This window comes from Mixophyes fleayi, chromosome 7 (assembly GCF_038048845.1).
Source record: "Mixophyes fleayi isolate aMixFle1 chromosome 7, aMixFle1.hap1, whole genome shotgun sequence".
In the NCBI taxonomy this organism is placed as follows: domain Eukaryota; kingdom Metazoa; phylum Chordata; class Amphibia; order Anura; family Limnodynastidae; genus Mixophyes; species Mixophyes fleayi.
The window spans coordinates 100,292,623-100,310,600 of NC_134408.1; the positions used below are offsets into that span (position 1 = coordinate 100,292,623).

General features: G+C 40.8%; 1 protein-coding gene across 5 annotated transcripts in view; it reads right to left on the minus strand.

Moving 5' to 3' along the window:
• Positions 1–17,978, minus strand: part of CMKLR2 (chemerin chemokine-like receptor 2) — a 40,361-nt gene that overhangs the window by 8,252 nt on the left and 14,131 nt on the right. Inside the window, exons 2-3 of one of the 5 annotated variants that reach the window (XM_075180205.1) lie at positions 4,959–5,000; positions 2,383–2,484 (exon numbers count right to left, since the gene is read on the minus strand). The exons of 2 other annotated variants lie outside the window; for them this stretch is intronic. The gene's annotated coding sequence lies outside the window, so the exon portion shown is untranslated. Of the gene's footprint in view, positions 1–2,382; positions 2,568–4,958; positions 5,001–17,978 lie in introns of all 5 variants that reach the window. 2 more of the 5 variants (XM_075180204.1, XM_075180202.1) reach the window with 2 other exon arrangements.

Here is a 17,978-nt window from a genome sequence, read left to right on the forward strand (position 1 = left end):
ACAAAGGTTTCTCAGCAGGTTGGGCATAGCTGACAGGGAGGTTAAGTCCTACACGATATTTTAAGCAAAGAAAAACAGAAGACTCCCTATGAGCAAGCTCCCCACAAGCTAATAACTAGCTAGGACAGCAGAGAATGTGCGAGCGATGTTTGCTACAGGAAGTGATGTCCTGGCTGCCTAGCAACCAGCCGGGATGGAAGAAGAACAGAGTGAGCCATCGTGAGTATTGAGGTGGCTCGTTACAATGCCTTCATCATCAATTTATATAGCACCTTTAATTCCGCAACGCTGTACAGAGAATATATTTAATTACATCAGTGCCTGCCCCACACAGACTAGGGTCAATTTACTAGCAGCCAATTAACCTACTAGTATGTTTTTGGAGTGTGGGAGGAAACCGGAGCACCTGGAAGAAACCCACGCAAACACGGGGAGAACATACAAACTCCACACAGATAAGGTCATGGTCAGGAATCAAACTCATGACCCCAGTGCTGAGAGACAGAACTGCTAACCAGTAAGCCACTGTGCCTTGCGAGGTTTCCATGTATGTGGAGATTTTTAAAGAAAGTCATTAAAAATATTTTGTTGTGGAACATGGACCAGTCCAGGTTTTTTTTTATACTTCTTGAATGTTAACAGAAAGTGAAAACAATACTTTTGAAATATGTGGTTTTGCAAAAATGAATATTATTGAAAGGCTAAAGCTCTATCTACTTGAGAGAGGAGTATTGAAACCACTGACCAAACATTAATACCACAACACATACTTGCATTTTTTTTATATACAATTTACAGTGTTCTTCACACGATTATTCAGGCACAATTTCCCAGCCTCTCAAACTTAGAATGCTGTTTTTAGTAAGTAGGACACAAGGAAACAAAATCACTTGTTCAAGGTCACAAGAAACAGATACTGGGATGCGAAAGATGTTCTCAAAAAACTCATTGTTATAGTGAGTGTCCTTGAGCACTAAATTCCTCTGTCTGCCATAGTTTAGGTTTTTTAACAATTACATTAGATAACCACCTTTGTAAGGAAATAGTTGACATCCATGAAAGAATACTGAGCAAGGAATGTGAATCTGACTTATAATGGGTCCTGCAATCATGTGTACAGTCATGTGTAGGGTTCTATTAGTATAATAGGATATGGGGACCCCACCAACTAGTAACCTTCCCATGACCCAATTTGGTTCTAAATTAGTTCTGGGTAGGTGAATTATTATGTGCTATGTAATTTGCTGGCTATTGGGGCTGTGTAATGGACTTTATTAGTATATGCATGCATCCTTAGACTGAATATGTAAGAGAACTATAGACCCCCCAATAAAACCATGGCCAATACTAAGCACATTCAGACCTAAACATCGTACAAATTGTGCATCTGAATCCAATATTTTTATTTAAATAGGCTGGTGACCCAATGTGGGACACCAGTGATAGTAGATGGCATTGAATGGATTGGCCACACAACCCTGATATAGAGTTGAACATGAGCCCAACTGCGGGCAGCCAAAATCTGCTTTGCTGTTCATACGCTGCACAATATGGCTGAATTATTTTTTTTTAAGTAACTTGTACTTATGACCCTTTACACCTGGAGAGGTGGATCGGCTGCAGACAAGCCAGAGTAGAGAACAATAAATGTAGCACACTCACTGGAGATGTGGCCCAGCTAGACTTGGGTGCCTATAGCAATATTAGTTGCTATCAGTTACAATTCATGCATATATTTACTCTATACTACATAAGCTACTTAATGTAATCAGCACATTATGTCATATCAAGTTGGACACATTTGCGCTCTGAACGTACTCAGAAAAAAAACATACTTCCACCGTGAATCCAACTCAAAAACAGTAATATTTGCATTCGGAGTAGAAGTTAGAGTACTTACACTTAACAATAGCATAGAGATGAGGCTTGACAATTTTAGTAGTAAATGTTATATTACCCTATTTGTACACAATATAATAATGTGTGACGTTTCTTATACACAAGAGAGAATAGGGTCTGGACTGTTAATCAATGTGAAAGTCACAAATTTTCATATGAAATTAAATTAAACTAAACACAAATACCTCCACATCCATTGTTTAGACCTGTAAAAATTGAATGAATTTCTTCTTTCCTGAAACTGGTCAAACGGAAATGACAAATAAGTAATGTAAATAGACAGCCACACCATATATATTAAAGCTGTGATGATAATTTATTAAGTACTATCAGCTAGAGAGGTCAACATCCAGCCAATCAAAAGCAGCTAGCTAGTGCTGCTGATGTTCATCATCATAATCATCATCATTGCATGTCTTTGCACCATCCCTTCAGAACCCGCAAGAGATACAGCTCTTAAAAGGTTAATTATATTGCACTTACATAAGCACACTCGTACTGTGCTCAGCTTTCGGACTCTCGTCCCGGCCCACCCGTTTCCACTTATCCAGGTATAAGGGGATGTAAGTCTCCGATATGCAAAACCTAGATGCGGACAATTTTTTTATGCGCAGACACAGTACGGACATACGGTATGTCCAAGACTGAATAAGGCCCATAGTAGGTTTCTGTTCCAACACAAAAGAAAGTATGAACATAGATTTCATTCAGGTTTGCTTCTTCAACTTTTTTGTTTAGAAAATAAACCTGAAATGCACATAACTGACTGATTACGTAACAGAGCAGAAGCTCTGCCAAAACACATTTCACAACAGTACATTTAGGTCTCATCTCCACTGGCGTCAAAATACATACTTTTACTCGCTTTTTTTTTTAATGCTAGTAAAATAATGTATATGGTTTTGGGAATGGAACCCATTGGTTCCAATGACAATACCATCTAACATTTGCACTTGTGTTTGAGAGCGTTTGCACTGCATCACCTTTTTCTCTATGCTGTTTACTTTATTTGCCTTCGTGACCACATTATATTCAATGGAGTGTCTTCCTTTGACCCACCTGACCGTAAGTGCAAGCGCTTATTAGCCCATGCCTGTGAAATGCGATCGCATCTGTCATGCGCTGTCACTTTAATGCAATGCCTTGTTTAATCAGCCTTAGGAAAATCTGCATTGCTTTTTTCTTGTGCTGTTCAGCTTTGTACACAAGGGCATTTAGAAAAAAATGCTAATTAAACAAGATAGATAAAACCTTCACTTTGTCCCCACATTCAAAGCATGTTTACATTGTGTTTAATGCATGTTTATAATGTGCTAGAGAAAGGATCTCAAAGCTTCCCAGCAGCATTATGTGTGGTCAAACACAGGTTAACTGTGTCATGTTTAATAAATAAGCATGCTCATAGAACTCCATCATATTTATTATGTACATCTGACACAAATGCTGCATGCATACTTATGTAATTTTGAGAATAAAAATTTGGATAATTCAGTCCCACCTCTACTGTTTAAGCCCACGATTTGTGGCATAATACAGTGGTGACGGTGCGAGGATGACAAGAATCACTGCAAATTGCATAATTAAGCCCCACCCAAGCTGCTTAAACCCACAATTCGTGGCATAATACAGCGGTGACGGTGTGAGGATGACAGGGTTCACTGTGAATTGCATAATTAAGCACTACCCCTGCTGCTTAAACCCACGATTCGTGGCATAATGCAGCATACTTACCTACTTTCGCGAAGCTCTTTCCGGGAGAGAGGTGTGACTGGAGGGCGGGAGGGGGTGGGGCGTGGCCAAACGCATCATTTTGGCCCCGCCCCCTGTGTAAAAAATGCATTTTTGTTGTGGGGGGCAGGGGCCAAAGTGACGCGATTCACCGCAAATTGCATCATTTAGTGGTGGCAGTAGCAGGATGCGGGAGATTTGCCACCTCTCCCGGGAGTCCGTGAGACCGATCCGAATTTCGGGAGTCTCCCGGACATTCCGGGAGAGTTGGCAAGTATATGATACAGTGGTGATAGTGCGAGGATGACAGGATTCACTGTGGATTGCATAATTAAGCCTGGCTCCCACCCACATCACCAGAGAAGTAGGTATGATGTGGTAGTTTGCACTGATCTCCCAGGAGTTACTCACTATGGCTGCAGGCAATGGTGAAATTGACGCAAAGCAAAACCAGTGCTTGTCAGAAAGTGTATGTATACATGTTCATTAGACTTAAATTATTAAGACTGTCAGCGTCATAGTGCATTAAATACACTTTAAAATATTGCCTGTGTGTATGAAGCCTTCAGCTCAACTTAATATGGGAACTAAATTCGGAAATTCAGTGCATTTGGCTGCACACACAAAGTCAATGTTTGCAGATGTGGCCACATATATATATATTTATTTTAATCCCTCTACACTATGTTAGACAATAATTCCGACTGAACTCTGAAGTAGACTTTTTTTTATGTGGTAAAAGGGTGTACTAGGCACCTAATGATCAGTAATGGTGAAGCTTGCAAACTTTTCAAAATATTTTTATGCATATGATATAAAAATATATTGAGGAACAGAATTATTTCTGGACATATTATTTGTAGAGGATAGACATGAAACCCTTTGTGTCCTTGTTTTTTTTTGTATTTACTTTACAAAAAAAAAGCCCCCCTCTAGCATAGAGTACTATTCACCTAATGATCACTTTTATAGAACCACATTGTAATTTACTGAGCTGTAATGTCTGAGAAAGCTAAAAGCAATGTTGAAATTAACGCAGCAAACATGTCAGAAAGTGAGCCAATAGAGGTCCATTCACTTACATTATTTTTTGGACTATCATTATCATCAAACAGTGTTACAAAATATTTAAGAATATGTGATAAATACATAAAAATTAACACCAGTATGTTTGAGGTGTTATTTTTACATAAGAGTCTTTGGTGCACTCATTTAAACATTTTCCATATATTTGAAAAGAAAGAACAGACATTTGAAGAATTATTCAGGATGTCATTGATTCAAATGCCAGTTTTTACTATGAAAATGTAAAAATAAGCAATGAAACTTACCAGAAGTATGATGTCCCAGAACACTGGTGCAGGGTGTAGTCACTGGGAAACTATCAAGATATAAGGAACCTCCCTTCTGACAAACTATATACACAACAAATTTAACACAACACCCAAATACTGCTGTAGAGGCAAATCAAGCCTAACTAAAAAGGAAGCAATACTTGTGTGGTGTATGTAGTTCCAGTTAGTGCGTGTGTGTGTATTTTGGTGGAGGGTTACACTGGATCTTATTTTGTGCTGTATATGGTTGGTGTATGAATCTATATCTTCTGTGTAATGTGTTTTCTTCAGTTCTATATTAAAGCAATGTTCAATAATTCCAGTGTCCTGGTCAGTAAGAAACCGATTATTGAGATATAAGCATACTTGCCTACTCTCCCGGAATTCCCTGGAGGCTCCCGAAAGAGAAGGCAAACCTCCCAGATTTGTCGAAATTCACGACATTGAATGGTAAGAGTGGGGCTTGATCACATCATTAAGCCCCGCTCCCGCTGTTCAATGCATTTCGGCATTTATAGTGGGGTGGGGCTATGGTAACGCATCGACGTCGCCACGGCCGTTCCTACCCCGTGTCACATGACTTCTCCCCAGTGTTTGAAAGTTGGCATGTATGAATTTAAGTCACAGACTTAACACTGATTAAACCCTTTATCAGCATCGCTCCGGTGATCAGCGGAGCGCCAGCGGGACTGATACAGCGACATTGTGGGGTGCACAGGAGCAGCACATGCAAACTGCCAGAATAACCCAGGCTGAATAAAGGGGCACATGAGTTATATTATTCTCTCTCTAAGAAAGGGAGGAAAATGGACATAAAGGCAAAATGTCAGGATACATTGTCACAATAGCGCCTTTTGATAGTTCTATAGAGGACTGGGTCATATATATTGAAAGAGTGGAACTATACTGTGATGCTAATGATGTAGAGGGAGAAAAGCAAGTAACAGTTTTACTCAGTGTAATGGGTGCCAAAACATACAATTTACTGAGAAGTTTATTAGCACCTGAAAAGCCAGCCAACAAATCATTCAAAGACATAGTGTACATTTTACAAATTCATTTAAATCCTAAACCATAAACTACAGACTGAAGAGTTCCTAACCTCTGTCATCATACCCCTATAAGCACGCTTAACCAAACCAAACTTAACACTAAGAATAACGACACCAAACAACTGTTAAATTTAACTAATTTAAGTTGCAATTTATTAGATTTCAATTATAATTTGCTTAATTTAAATCGGTGGTGGACAAGGCAAGGATGGTGAGGCAATCCCAAACTATGTCAAACTTACCAAACAGTGTATGGCTGTCCGGCACTAACCACTGGTCCCAGGACAAGTCCTTTTCGATTGATCGGTGCTAACTCATGCATCCGCACTACCAAACAGTGTATGCCCATCCGGCACTAACCACTGGTCCCAGGTCAAGTCCTTTTGAATTGGGCGGTGCTAAATCTGGCGTTAGCTTGCATGCCCCCCTCTGGGCTCACAATATCCTGCCCGTACAGAGCAGGCCAAGAAGGCATGCACATGTCTTGACCCGGCGTATATTCTCTCCAGGGAGTCAACGCCCACCCCCATCCCATTGGCTAGAAACTGGAGAGGAGTTAACCCTTAAGCTGCAGGTACCATTTGTTGTCCCTATCATCTGAGTTTAGGGATGTTTCGCTTATGGCTGCACTTGTCATTACTGATTGCTGAGAGAGTGGTTTCACAGAAGAAACCAAGTTAAAAGTGTGACACAATACATTGCTGAAAGTTATCTGTACACTGTCAATTTGGAGCAGGGTTATCAGATGTTTTAAGAGATTGTTTATTTTGTGGTATGACAAGTAAAAATACACAAAAGAAATTGCTTGCTGAGAATGAAGTGACCATAGAGCGGGCATTGTCTATAGCTACTTCAATGGAGACTGGAACCAGGGATCAGGATTGCAACAAAAGGTGCTAGAATCTACTAGACATTCATTCCCCTGGAATCAGAGACAGTCCTGTTTCCGCTGTGGAGAGTCCTGACATGTTGCCAGTCAGTGCATGTTTAAAGACAAAGGGCCTGATTCATTAATGATCTTAAATGAAGAGGTATCTTATTTCAGTCTCCTGGACAAAACCATGTTACAATGCAAGGGGTGCAAACTAGTTTTCTGTTTTGCACATAAGTTAAATACTGACTGTTTTTTTCATGTAGCACATGAAGAGGAGTAGGCAGGCTCTGCCATTGCAGGTTCTGAAACCATGTCCTGAGGGGCTCCAGATATGCAGAAATCAGTGCCAATACAGCTGCTGAATTGATAAAGCGGAGGAAACACACAATGAGAGTGAGTACTGTTTGCTATGTGCTGTAAAACAAGCCGTTGAGCAGAGAGAGTACACAAAACTTAGAAACTGTAGAGGATCAGGGCTACACAACCCATGGGGCAGAGCTACAAATTTTACAAAGCAAGCTGTCATGGTTGGCTTACTGGAAATAGATCCCTAGGCTCTGCTGAACATGGCTAGGCCCACCCACTGGCGCGGAGTCTAACAGGTAGGTGGTTTTCACCAGCAACCCCCGCAAGGAAGTATGGTCTTCGCGGCACCAAACCTGCAGGTCGCGGTCCCGCGAGTGAGTGAACAGCAGAACAATGTGGAGGAGCCAGGTGAAGCAGGAAGAAACGATGGAACCCACAGGTAAGTGGTATAGATACAGGAACAACAACAATATATGCTGAAGGTCAGCAGCCGATGAGTCATTACAGGAATAGGTGCTCTGCAGAGTAACAATGAGAGAACAGGAGCTGTCGCAATGGTATACTCATTAGTAGATAGTAGAAGTACTGGAACAGAGGTAGTTTAACACTGGGCATGAGCTGAGAGCACTCTGAAGTAGCGGAGGTAACTCGGGATAACAGCTGATGAGTCACAGATGTAGTAGCGGCTCAGAGAGGCAGTAGTGAGAGAACAGAGGCTGTCACAAGGAAGTACTCTGGAAATGGTAGTAGAGGTACTGGAACAGCAGTAGTTCAATACGGCCACAGGCTGAGAGCAGGCTGGAATAGTGGAGGTAACCCGTGGTAACAGCTGATGAGTCACAGGTGTAGTAGCGGCTCTGAGTGGTAGCGATGAGAGAACCGGAGCTGTCACGAGGAAGTACACAGGAGATAATAACAGAGGTACTGGAGCAGCGATAGTTCAACACAGGCCACGAACTGAGAGCAGGCTGGAATACACGCAAACCACAAGGAGAACAGGAACTAGAACCACAGGCTGCAGGAAGTGAGCTTGAAGAACAGGCATCAGACAGGTGAATTCAGGAGGTTTAAATAGTGCTCCAATAATGCTTAGCCAATGAAAAGAGGAAGGAGGTCCTGAAGTGCAATAGACTTGCACCTGCGCAGATCCGATAATAGCTGAATGAACTACCAGTCTAGTGACCAAAGCTGCCAATCTAGCGGGAAGAGCTGCAATATTGTTAGAGCTAGCTGTCAGACTATCAGAGGGAATTCATTCACAATAGGAAAGAAGACAAGCTAGTTGAAAAATTCTAGAAAAAGTGTTAGAAATTAAAAATTATGCTGGATCAGTCATGATTATAATGGTCTCAAGTTGAATTGATTTAGGTTGCATTCAAAGGGAAAGGGTAATTTCTTTCAACTTACTATGTCAACATTTCATAATATACTCCCTTGTAATCATAGTGAATTTAAATTGTTATTGTATTGTTGATTCTACCACTTATGTAGTGATGACTCAGAAGGAACATTTTTGTTTATCATTATCCACACAGAGTTTGCAGATCTATCTCTCCACCACACTCGCTGTCAGTGAGTAGTAACATTAGATTGTCACACTATTACATTAACTCCACTAGCAGATCCTTTCTCTTTCTTATAAGTCTGACAGCAACCCCCTGCACATTTATTTTTACTTGGCACAAAATAGTGTACATATTCACAGTATTTGCTCTATGTATCCCTATATTATGAGACCTTGTATTCTCTAAGAAAGATCTATCAATAAAATATATATTCTATTAATCTAATCAGAGGGAGTGCCATCCCTCCATCCTGCTCCAGAGGGCATATCATCCCTCATCCTGCTCCAGTGGGGGGCTGTCACTCCATCCCTGCTCCAGAGGGTGTGTCATCCCTTCATCCTCCTCCAGAGGTGGTGGCATCCCTCCATCCTGCTCCGGAGGAGGCGCCATCCCTCCAAACTGCACCAGAGGGGGTCCTGCTTCTATTCTGCAATCCGAAGTTCTAACCTCTACGTTCTGTGTTGAGTACAGTCGTTGCCTCTTGTGCTGAGGGTACAGTTGTTGCTTCCCGTGCTGAGGGTACAGTCATTGCCTCTTTTCCTGAGCTCCCAGTGGTGACTGCCCAGTCCGAGCTCCTAATGGTGACTGCCCAGTCCGAGCTCTTAATGGTAACTGTCCTGTCCGAATTCCCAATGGTGACTGCCCTTCAACAGTGCCTGAGATGACTTCTCAATAAACAATGCCTGAGATGACTGCACGATCTACAGGCAGAGCACTGCCTGAGAAGACTGCTTCCAATCCTGAGACACAAGGGTCAAGACACTGACTTGCTGCCAGAGTGCCCAATTGCTGACTTGCAGCCAGAGAGACCAATCGCTGACTTGCTGCCAGAGTGCCCAATTGCTGACTTGCAGCCAGAGAGACCAATCGCTGACTTGCTGCCAGAGTGCCCAGTTGCTGACTTGCAACCAGAGAGACCAAACGCTGACTTGCTGCCAGAGTGCCCAATTGCTGACTTGCAGTCAGAGAGACCAAACGCTGACTTGCAGTCAGAGAGACCAAACGCTGACTTGCAGCCAGAGAGACCAAACGCTGACTTGCTGCCAGAGTGCCCAATTGCTGACTTGCAGCCAGAGAGACCAAACGCTGACTTGCAGCCAGAGAGACCAGTTGCTGGCTCGCTGCCAGAATGCCCGAACGTTGAGTTGCTGACTTGCTGCCAAAGTTTTTTCTGATACCACTCAACAGGACTTAACAGCCTTCATACTTTTAGAGGGTAGGCTCTAAAGGGGGCATATTCCATCATCGAGTCCAGAGACCTCACACTAATGCAGTAATTAGGAGGATCCGTTAATCATCAGTCCTTTGATATCTTGATGCAACTGCTAATTCTATGTCCACCTCAGATTATGAAGCCAGAACAGTTGGGTCTCAAAGTTTGTTTGGTTTCATCAAACAACACTATTTCTTTTGCATAGAATGGCCATCAAAAAATAAAAAAAAGAAAGAAGAAAAAAGTCTGAACCAAGAGATTTTTTGGGGTGTCTGTAATCAACTCCTTAAAGGGGGGTGCTATATTGGGACTCTATTGATTAATTTGTGTAGCTCTTATTGTACTTCTGTTCTACCAGAGGTGCTGCTGTTGTGCACTTTGGAACTTTATCTGTAGCAGTTCTCGTTCCCTTGCTCTAATTACCTGCACCTGCTTCTCTGGCTTTATATTCCTGCCTCTCACTCTGTGCTGTGTTGGTCATTAACGGTTTACCTAAAAACAATGTTCTGCTGTTTGTTCCATCCATCATCTATTCCAGTCTGTGTTTAGGACAATCTGCAATCCTTTATTCTGCTTCCCTTGTGTTCCTGGTCGTTCATTTTATCACAAGCTCATCATTTGTCTGCAGCTTCCAGCATTTTGTTTTTCCTCCAGCAACCTTCTCATCATTTAAACCAATGTCTGCAAACTTCCAGCATTATGTACAGCTTCTGCTGTCATCTTGCCCGCTGTTTAATGATTATTACCTGCTCTTCAAAGACTGTGAATCTTATGCATGTCCTGCCATATCCTTATTGTGCTAATTTGTATTTTTGGTTATCCTGATACCTATGATTATACCTGCATTGCTGAAGTTATTGCACTGCTCCTGTGATATTGCTGCTCAGACTATATCCTGGACTATACTCTGTTCGCCATTGTATTTGCTGTACTTCACTCTTTTTCCTCACTTGTGTGTTTGAATATAAATAAACTGTATCCTCTTACCTACTTCTGACTCTTCAACAATTGTTACAACACACAGTTAATCATAACCGATTCTCCATTTTGTCTATGTCTCTAGTAAGAATTTGGACTAACTGTGACCTCTTATATTCATGTTTCAAATCTAACCATTCCATGACACCTTGTATTCTACTCTGTACATTACTGCAATTCTGTGGAAAGACTGTAGAATATCCTTGTGTAAAACAGGCCCTACTGCTTGAATTCAGAAAAAAGTGATGTGAATATATGAGTCTCTGCACTACTTCAAAAGAACAGGCTACATGCAATGCTGGGAAAGTGAAACATAAGAAGCCAAATGTGGGGTGCAAACACTGCTATTCTACAGAATACGGAGGCAAGTGGTGCTTTCAGCACGGCACAATGCACAAAACAGTGGTTTAAAAAGCAAGCAGTTCAGTTCAGAAAAGTTAATAACCTACAATAATTACAATATTATGCAAAACAAATATATATATATCATAGTTGCCTACTCTCCCGGAATGTCCGGGAGACTCCCGAAATTTTGTGAGTTCTCCTGGACTCCCGGGAGAGCAGGTAAAAATCCCGGATCCAGCTGTCTCCGTTGTTGAAGATGGGTGGGGGTTGGGCTAAACGCTGCATTGTGGCCGCGCCCCCTGCTTTGATTGGCCGAAATTGCATAATATTGACAGGGGCGGAGCCTAACGGCACACCACACGTGGCCACGCCCCTTCGACGGACCCCCTCCGGACAGCTGCCTTCAAAAGTGGGTAAGTATGATATATATATATATATATATATATATATATATACTAGAAAAGATGAAAGAGGAGGCGCACAATAGTGTAGTACAGTATAATAATGGAGCCACACAAGAATCCAGGAAAGGAACCTAATCACCAGAGCAATGTGAGCCAAAACTTTCCACCATGTGGATATCCACAATACCCAGGGTGGATAAAAATAACATATATGGTGAAAAATCACACTAGTGCAGATGTATGCGTACCAGAAACCAGAAGTTTTGCGGCTTATCTGAAGGGATATCTTGTAGACTGTAATGATGTATTCAATCTTCAGCCATCATGGGTTAACCGGTTGGTTACCTCAATCAATAGACAGAATGACACAGATCCAAAATATTCACATTTATTAAAAAAGTAGTAACTTACACATCCAGAAGCAGATGACACAGAAAATGATATCTGTGTTTGCTCCTGATGAAGTCTGTTTACAGACGAAACGCGTTGAGAATTTGCTGTTTTATTACCATAGCTGATCAGATAGGCTTGTCATCTGCTTCTGGATGTGTAAGTTACTACTTTTTTAATAAATGTGAATTTTTTGGATACTACATCTGTGTCATTTTGTCTATTGATTGAGGTAACCATCCGGTTAACCCATGATGGCTGAAGATTGAATACATCATTACAGTCTACAAGATATCCCTTCAGATAAGCCGTAAAACTTGTGGTTTCTGGTACGCATACATCTGCACTAGTGTGACTTGTTTGTTCCTATTTTTTGCACTTTGCTTAATGGGATTATCCTGAATGCTACGTGGCTCTGTGTGATTTTTCACCATAGATGTTATTTTTATCCACCCTGGGTATTGTGGATATTCACATGGTGGAAAGTTTTGGCTCACATTGCTCTGGTGATTAGGTTCCTTTCCTGCATTCTTGTGTGGCTCCATTATTATACTGTACTACACTATTGTGCGCCTCCTCTTTCATCTTTTCTAGATTTTTTCCCGCTACACCGCTTGGTTCAGAGGATTGGCAGCCGCCCGCACAGGGGAAGTGTGACATATGAAGGAACCAGTTTAAGATATTGGACTTTATTAATATATTTTTTACTGGTGTATTGTCTTAGCGCCATTTGTATCTATTTTGTGTATATATATATATATATACATACAAGGCCGGACTGGCCATCTGGCACTTCTGGCAAATGCCAGAAGGGCCGATGGCCAGATGGGCCGGTCCGCATGCACGCCGAGCAGCAGCACTCTGCGCGCTGCTCGGCAGGCGGAGAGTCACTGACAGCCGCCTATGCGAGTAATCACATGGGAAGGCACCACATGACAGGTGTCATCCCATGTGATTACTGCATAGGGGAAGAGAGTCGGAGGAAGCACTGACACAATGCGGCTGGAGGTAAGAAGGCTCTTTTGAGTGACCATTCACAATTTATAGCCACTTTACTAGAAGACAGAGTTTCTCCTCACCCGGGCTGTAAACAGATCATCTGGAAGCAGCCTGTAATCCATAACGCTGCCAATATCGCCATCCGTAGACCTGCGTGTCCCAAGCTCTATTAACTGGCACGGATATGTATTATTTACATGTTCCTAAAGGTTTGGTTCAGACACATTGAAGTATGGTCTTTATGAGACTAGATAAACTATATTAGGCGGTGGTGCATGTTCTTGTATCAGACAGATTCAAGGTATATAGCCACCCGTTAAATCAAACTAAAAATATCATTTTAATACATGTCATTACTAAAATACTGAAATCAAATTAGCCGGAGTATTTGTAGACATAAACAAACATTAAGCAAATACTTAGTCTTATTAATGGGTATTTGGAATACATTAACACACTTTAGGGGGTACTTGGGGTAAATTTGATACAATGCGGGGTAGTGGGTAAACTGTGATTACTATGAGGAGTAAATGATAGAAAAGGGTTGAGAATCCCTGGTTTAGACAAATGTCATATAGTTTGTAAAACATTCTGAGCAAAGGAAAAAACACTCTTCTGGTTCCCCACTATTGTACAATGAAACCCCAAAACAAGTTGGATCCTCGAGCATTCAAATATAGTGATAAAGTCTCTTTAAAGTGAAGGAGAAATCAGTGTTGCTTTCACTGGCCATGATGATCTCTGTTCTGTGTATATTGACAGCAAAAGAAATTCTATTGTAACCGAAGTGAATGGTTAATTTAATAAATAAAATATGATTAACAGATAGAAAAAAAATAATTAAAAAACCCCCCGCGATAACATCTTATTTATTAGTGTTATTATTATCCTTTATTTATGACATTGTATTCTGTACGGCACTGCGGCAATCTTGCAAACAATAGACCATACAGGGTAAAACAGTACAAAACAAAGACGAGTAAAACTAAGACTCCAGTTGCTCCAAGCATTGCTAGTACAGTGAAGTTGGAGCAGAATAGATATAGAGACAGGAGGGAAGAGGGCCCTGCTCGAAGAGCTTATATTCTAAAGAGTGGGCAAACCGACAGCAGGCACAAGGGGAGTCAGTATTTTAATTAGCATAGATTTGTAAGTAGCCACAGTGGAGGGGATCAGTCGAAAGAGGAGCGATCAAAGGGACGGGGGAAGAGAAAGGTGAGGAGATCAAGCATGGAGATGGTTAGGTGGATGGCTGGTAGGCCTTGAGGAACAGGTGAGTTTTAAGTGCTCATTTAAAGGCGCACACCCTTTTCGCAGCTGAGCTGAACTGAGGTGGGCCTGTGTACTTTAAATGCCAGGTCTGATTTTTAGTCCCAGTACGGCCCTGTATATATATACACACACATTTATAAGTACAGACTTATATTGCATAGAATGTGAAATGTGCTATAAATTAAAACATAAATTGTGTGGAGTTTGTATGTGCTGCCCATGTTTGAATGGGTTTACTCCTTGTGGTCCGGTTTTCTCCCACAGTCCAAAAATCTGCTGGTTGGTTAACTGGCTTCTGACTAAATGGACTCTGGTGAGTATGTGTGTATGTGTGTTAAGATTTTAGAATGTAAGCTACAATGGGGTAGGGATTGATGTGAATGATTACATATTCTATGTACAGCAGTGCATAATATGATTGGTGTTATATAAATAAACAATGATAAATGCTATTAATGAATATTTGTTCCTGCTAGTATTACTAGTGCAAGAGATCTCCCTAAGTACTGATTGAGAGCAGAGCCGGATTAATACTCCACTGGGCTCTAGGCTTGTTAGTACAGAGAGGATTTACTCTTAAGTTCCTACGGGCACACTTTCTAATGCAAGAAATTGAAAAAGCTGCAGTTTCAAACCTCCCTTAGCCTGAAAAAACTTTACACATATAAAATGCAATGTACATGTGGGGAACACCAGAAAGAAACCATATTCTGATTATTGACAACATGAAGGAACAGCAATTTGTAATAATCATCACCTTAAGGTATGACAAAATGTGTTACTAATATTAAACCCCACCAAGATTGGTTGGTTGGATTTTTGCTACTACAATATTAAATTGTATCTTGGAACATTCACTGTTACTTATGTAAAAATTCCAATACCATGACAGGAGCTGAGAAGAAATACTTTCTTAACATCTCTAGGGGGACATAATTTAATGCTAATAAATAGAGAATGCTGGGGATTCCAGCGCCTAGGCAGGGAAAGCTGTGGTTTGACGTCAATGAAAGTGTTACAAAACATAAATGACAGATGAATTAGGCCTGAAAGGGACAGCAGCTATTACCAATGCTAGAATAAGAATGAGAAATAACTTGCTGCATATTAATTTGTACAAGCTCATGGTGTATATCTTATCATTTGTTTTTGTTTGCTCAACATAACAAATGTATTCCCACTGCTATGTAATGACAGTCCGATAAACAGTTTTCAGTACTTCTTAAAACTGTTGGTCTTCCAGCAGATTTCCATAGATAAAGACAACTAAAATTGATTTTATTAGTTGAATGGAATATATTATTCTAATGAGGAAACGTTTGTCTGACGAGGGATTCCACAAATGCTACTTTTTATTTTTGTCCCCGTTTCATCAAATTTGATTATTAACAGTGTCTCTCCATGTAATAATCTGTATTTTTCGTACAAAAAAAAATAAAAAAAATAATGTGGTTTAGCATGCTCAGTGAGTCTTTTGTGAGATTTAATGGCTGATGGAATTTGAATGCTTTTTTTGCTAATGAAAAGACTGTCTTTCAAACTATGCAGTAAAAGAATGCTCCCCATTCACTGAGCTTGCACTATTTAAACACCAAAGAATCCCCACTAACAAAATCAGAGCTTTTTACAACATGTTGGATTGATGCCAGGCTGCTGGAAAAAAACACTTAACACAAAAATTGTTATCATTGGAAGGAAACAGAAGGGTGTACTGTAATATAATGTCATTCAACTGCTATTCAAAATCATAATGTATATGACACTTTATTTTATAAAACCAAGATTGGTTCCACCATGCTGATAAAGTCTTCCTAACAGGAATGCCCTTTGACTATTATACTTTATTGGGCTAATAAAATGTTTAGCACTATACAATGGAACTATGAATCACGGAGGCTTAAAATAAGCAGGAAAGGAGATATCCTGTTCCCTTCCGAGCTTACAATAAAGGGCAGGACTAGGCAACCTATGCGGCTCTACAGTTGGTGAACTAAAATTTATAGTAAGGGCAGAACAATAGCAGTATAACAGTAAAGAAAAATATCCTTTAAATATAGGGTGTAGTCCTGTACACACACATGCGTCAAATCTCTCTAGTTTTTAAATTGTGTACCTAGAGGAAAATTGAAAGTTAGATGCGGCTATGAAAAATCCCAATTGTTTTTACCTTGTACCAAAATCAATGCACTGTACAGCACACAGACACATTATAGAATAACATGTATATGAACTACACTATATGGATAAAAGTATTCGGTCGCTTGACCATTACTCCAACAGGAACTGTAATGACATTGTATTCCAATACATATACTTTAATATGGAGTTGGTTCCCCTTTTGCAGCGATAACAGCTTCCATTCTTCTTGGAAGGCTTTCCACAAGATCTTAGGATTTTGTGCCCATTCATCCTGTAGAACATTTATGTTCCAGTTCATCCCAAAGGTGTTTGATGGGGTGGAGATCAGGGCTCTGTGCAGGTCAGTCAAGTTCTTCCACACTGAACTCATCAAACCATGTTTTTGTAGTCCTTGTTTTATGCACTGGGGCACAGTAATGTTGACATACAAAAGGGCCTTCCCCAAGCTGTTGCAATAGCATTGTCCAAAATGACTTGGTATGCTGAAGCATCAAGATTGCCCTGCAATGGAGATAAGGGGCCTAGCCCAAACCCTGAAAACAGCCCCATACTATTATTCCTCCTCCACCAAACTTCACAGTCAGCATAGTGCAGTCAGGCATTTAACGTTCTCCCAGCTTCCAACAAACCCAGACTCACCCATCTGACTGCCAAACAGAGAAGCGTGATTCGTCACTCCACAGAACACATTTCCACTGCTCCACAGTCCAGTGTCAGTGTGCATTACACCACTCCATTCTTAGCTTGGCATTGGTCTTGGTGATGTGAGACTTGCATGCAGTTGCTCGACCATGGAAAGCCATTCCATTAAGCTCCCACTGCACAGTTTTTGTGCTTACATTAATGCCAGTGGAAGTTTGGAACTCTTCAGCTATGGAATCAGCGGAGCGTTTGAGACTTTTACGCACCATGTGCCTTAGCAATCTTTGACCTCGCTCTGTGATTTTACGTGGTCTTCCGCTTCGAATTGCTGTTGTTCCTAAACGCTTGCACTTTATAATAATATCACTTACAGTTGACCGTGGAATATCCAGTAGGGATGAAATTTCACAAACCGTCTTATTGCAAAGGTGACATCCTATCACAGTACTACGCTTGAAGTCACTAAGCTCTTCAGAATGACCCATTTTGTATCACAAATGTTTCCAAATGGAGACTGCATGGTTAGGTGCTTGATTTTATACACCTCTGGCACCAAGACTGAGTGAAACACCTCAATTCAATAATTAACAGGTATAGCCAATACTTTTCTCCATATAGTGTATATATATATCATACCAAGCAAATGACCTTTAACTCATACTAGGAAATAAACGACATATGATAACTAGCATTTATCATTTGTGTCAAATAAAAGGGCTACAATATACATACCTGCCAACGTGATTTCATTTTTACCAAGGACACAAAGTTTTTCTCCCATTTTTCATACTAATTTCCCAACTGAATTAAGCGATGTGGAATTAAATGACTAATGATA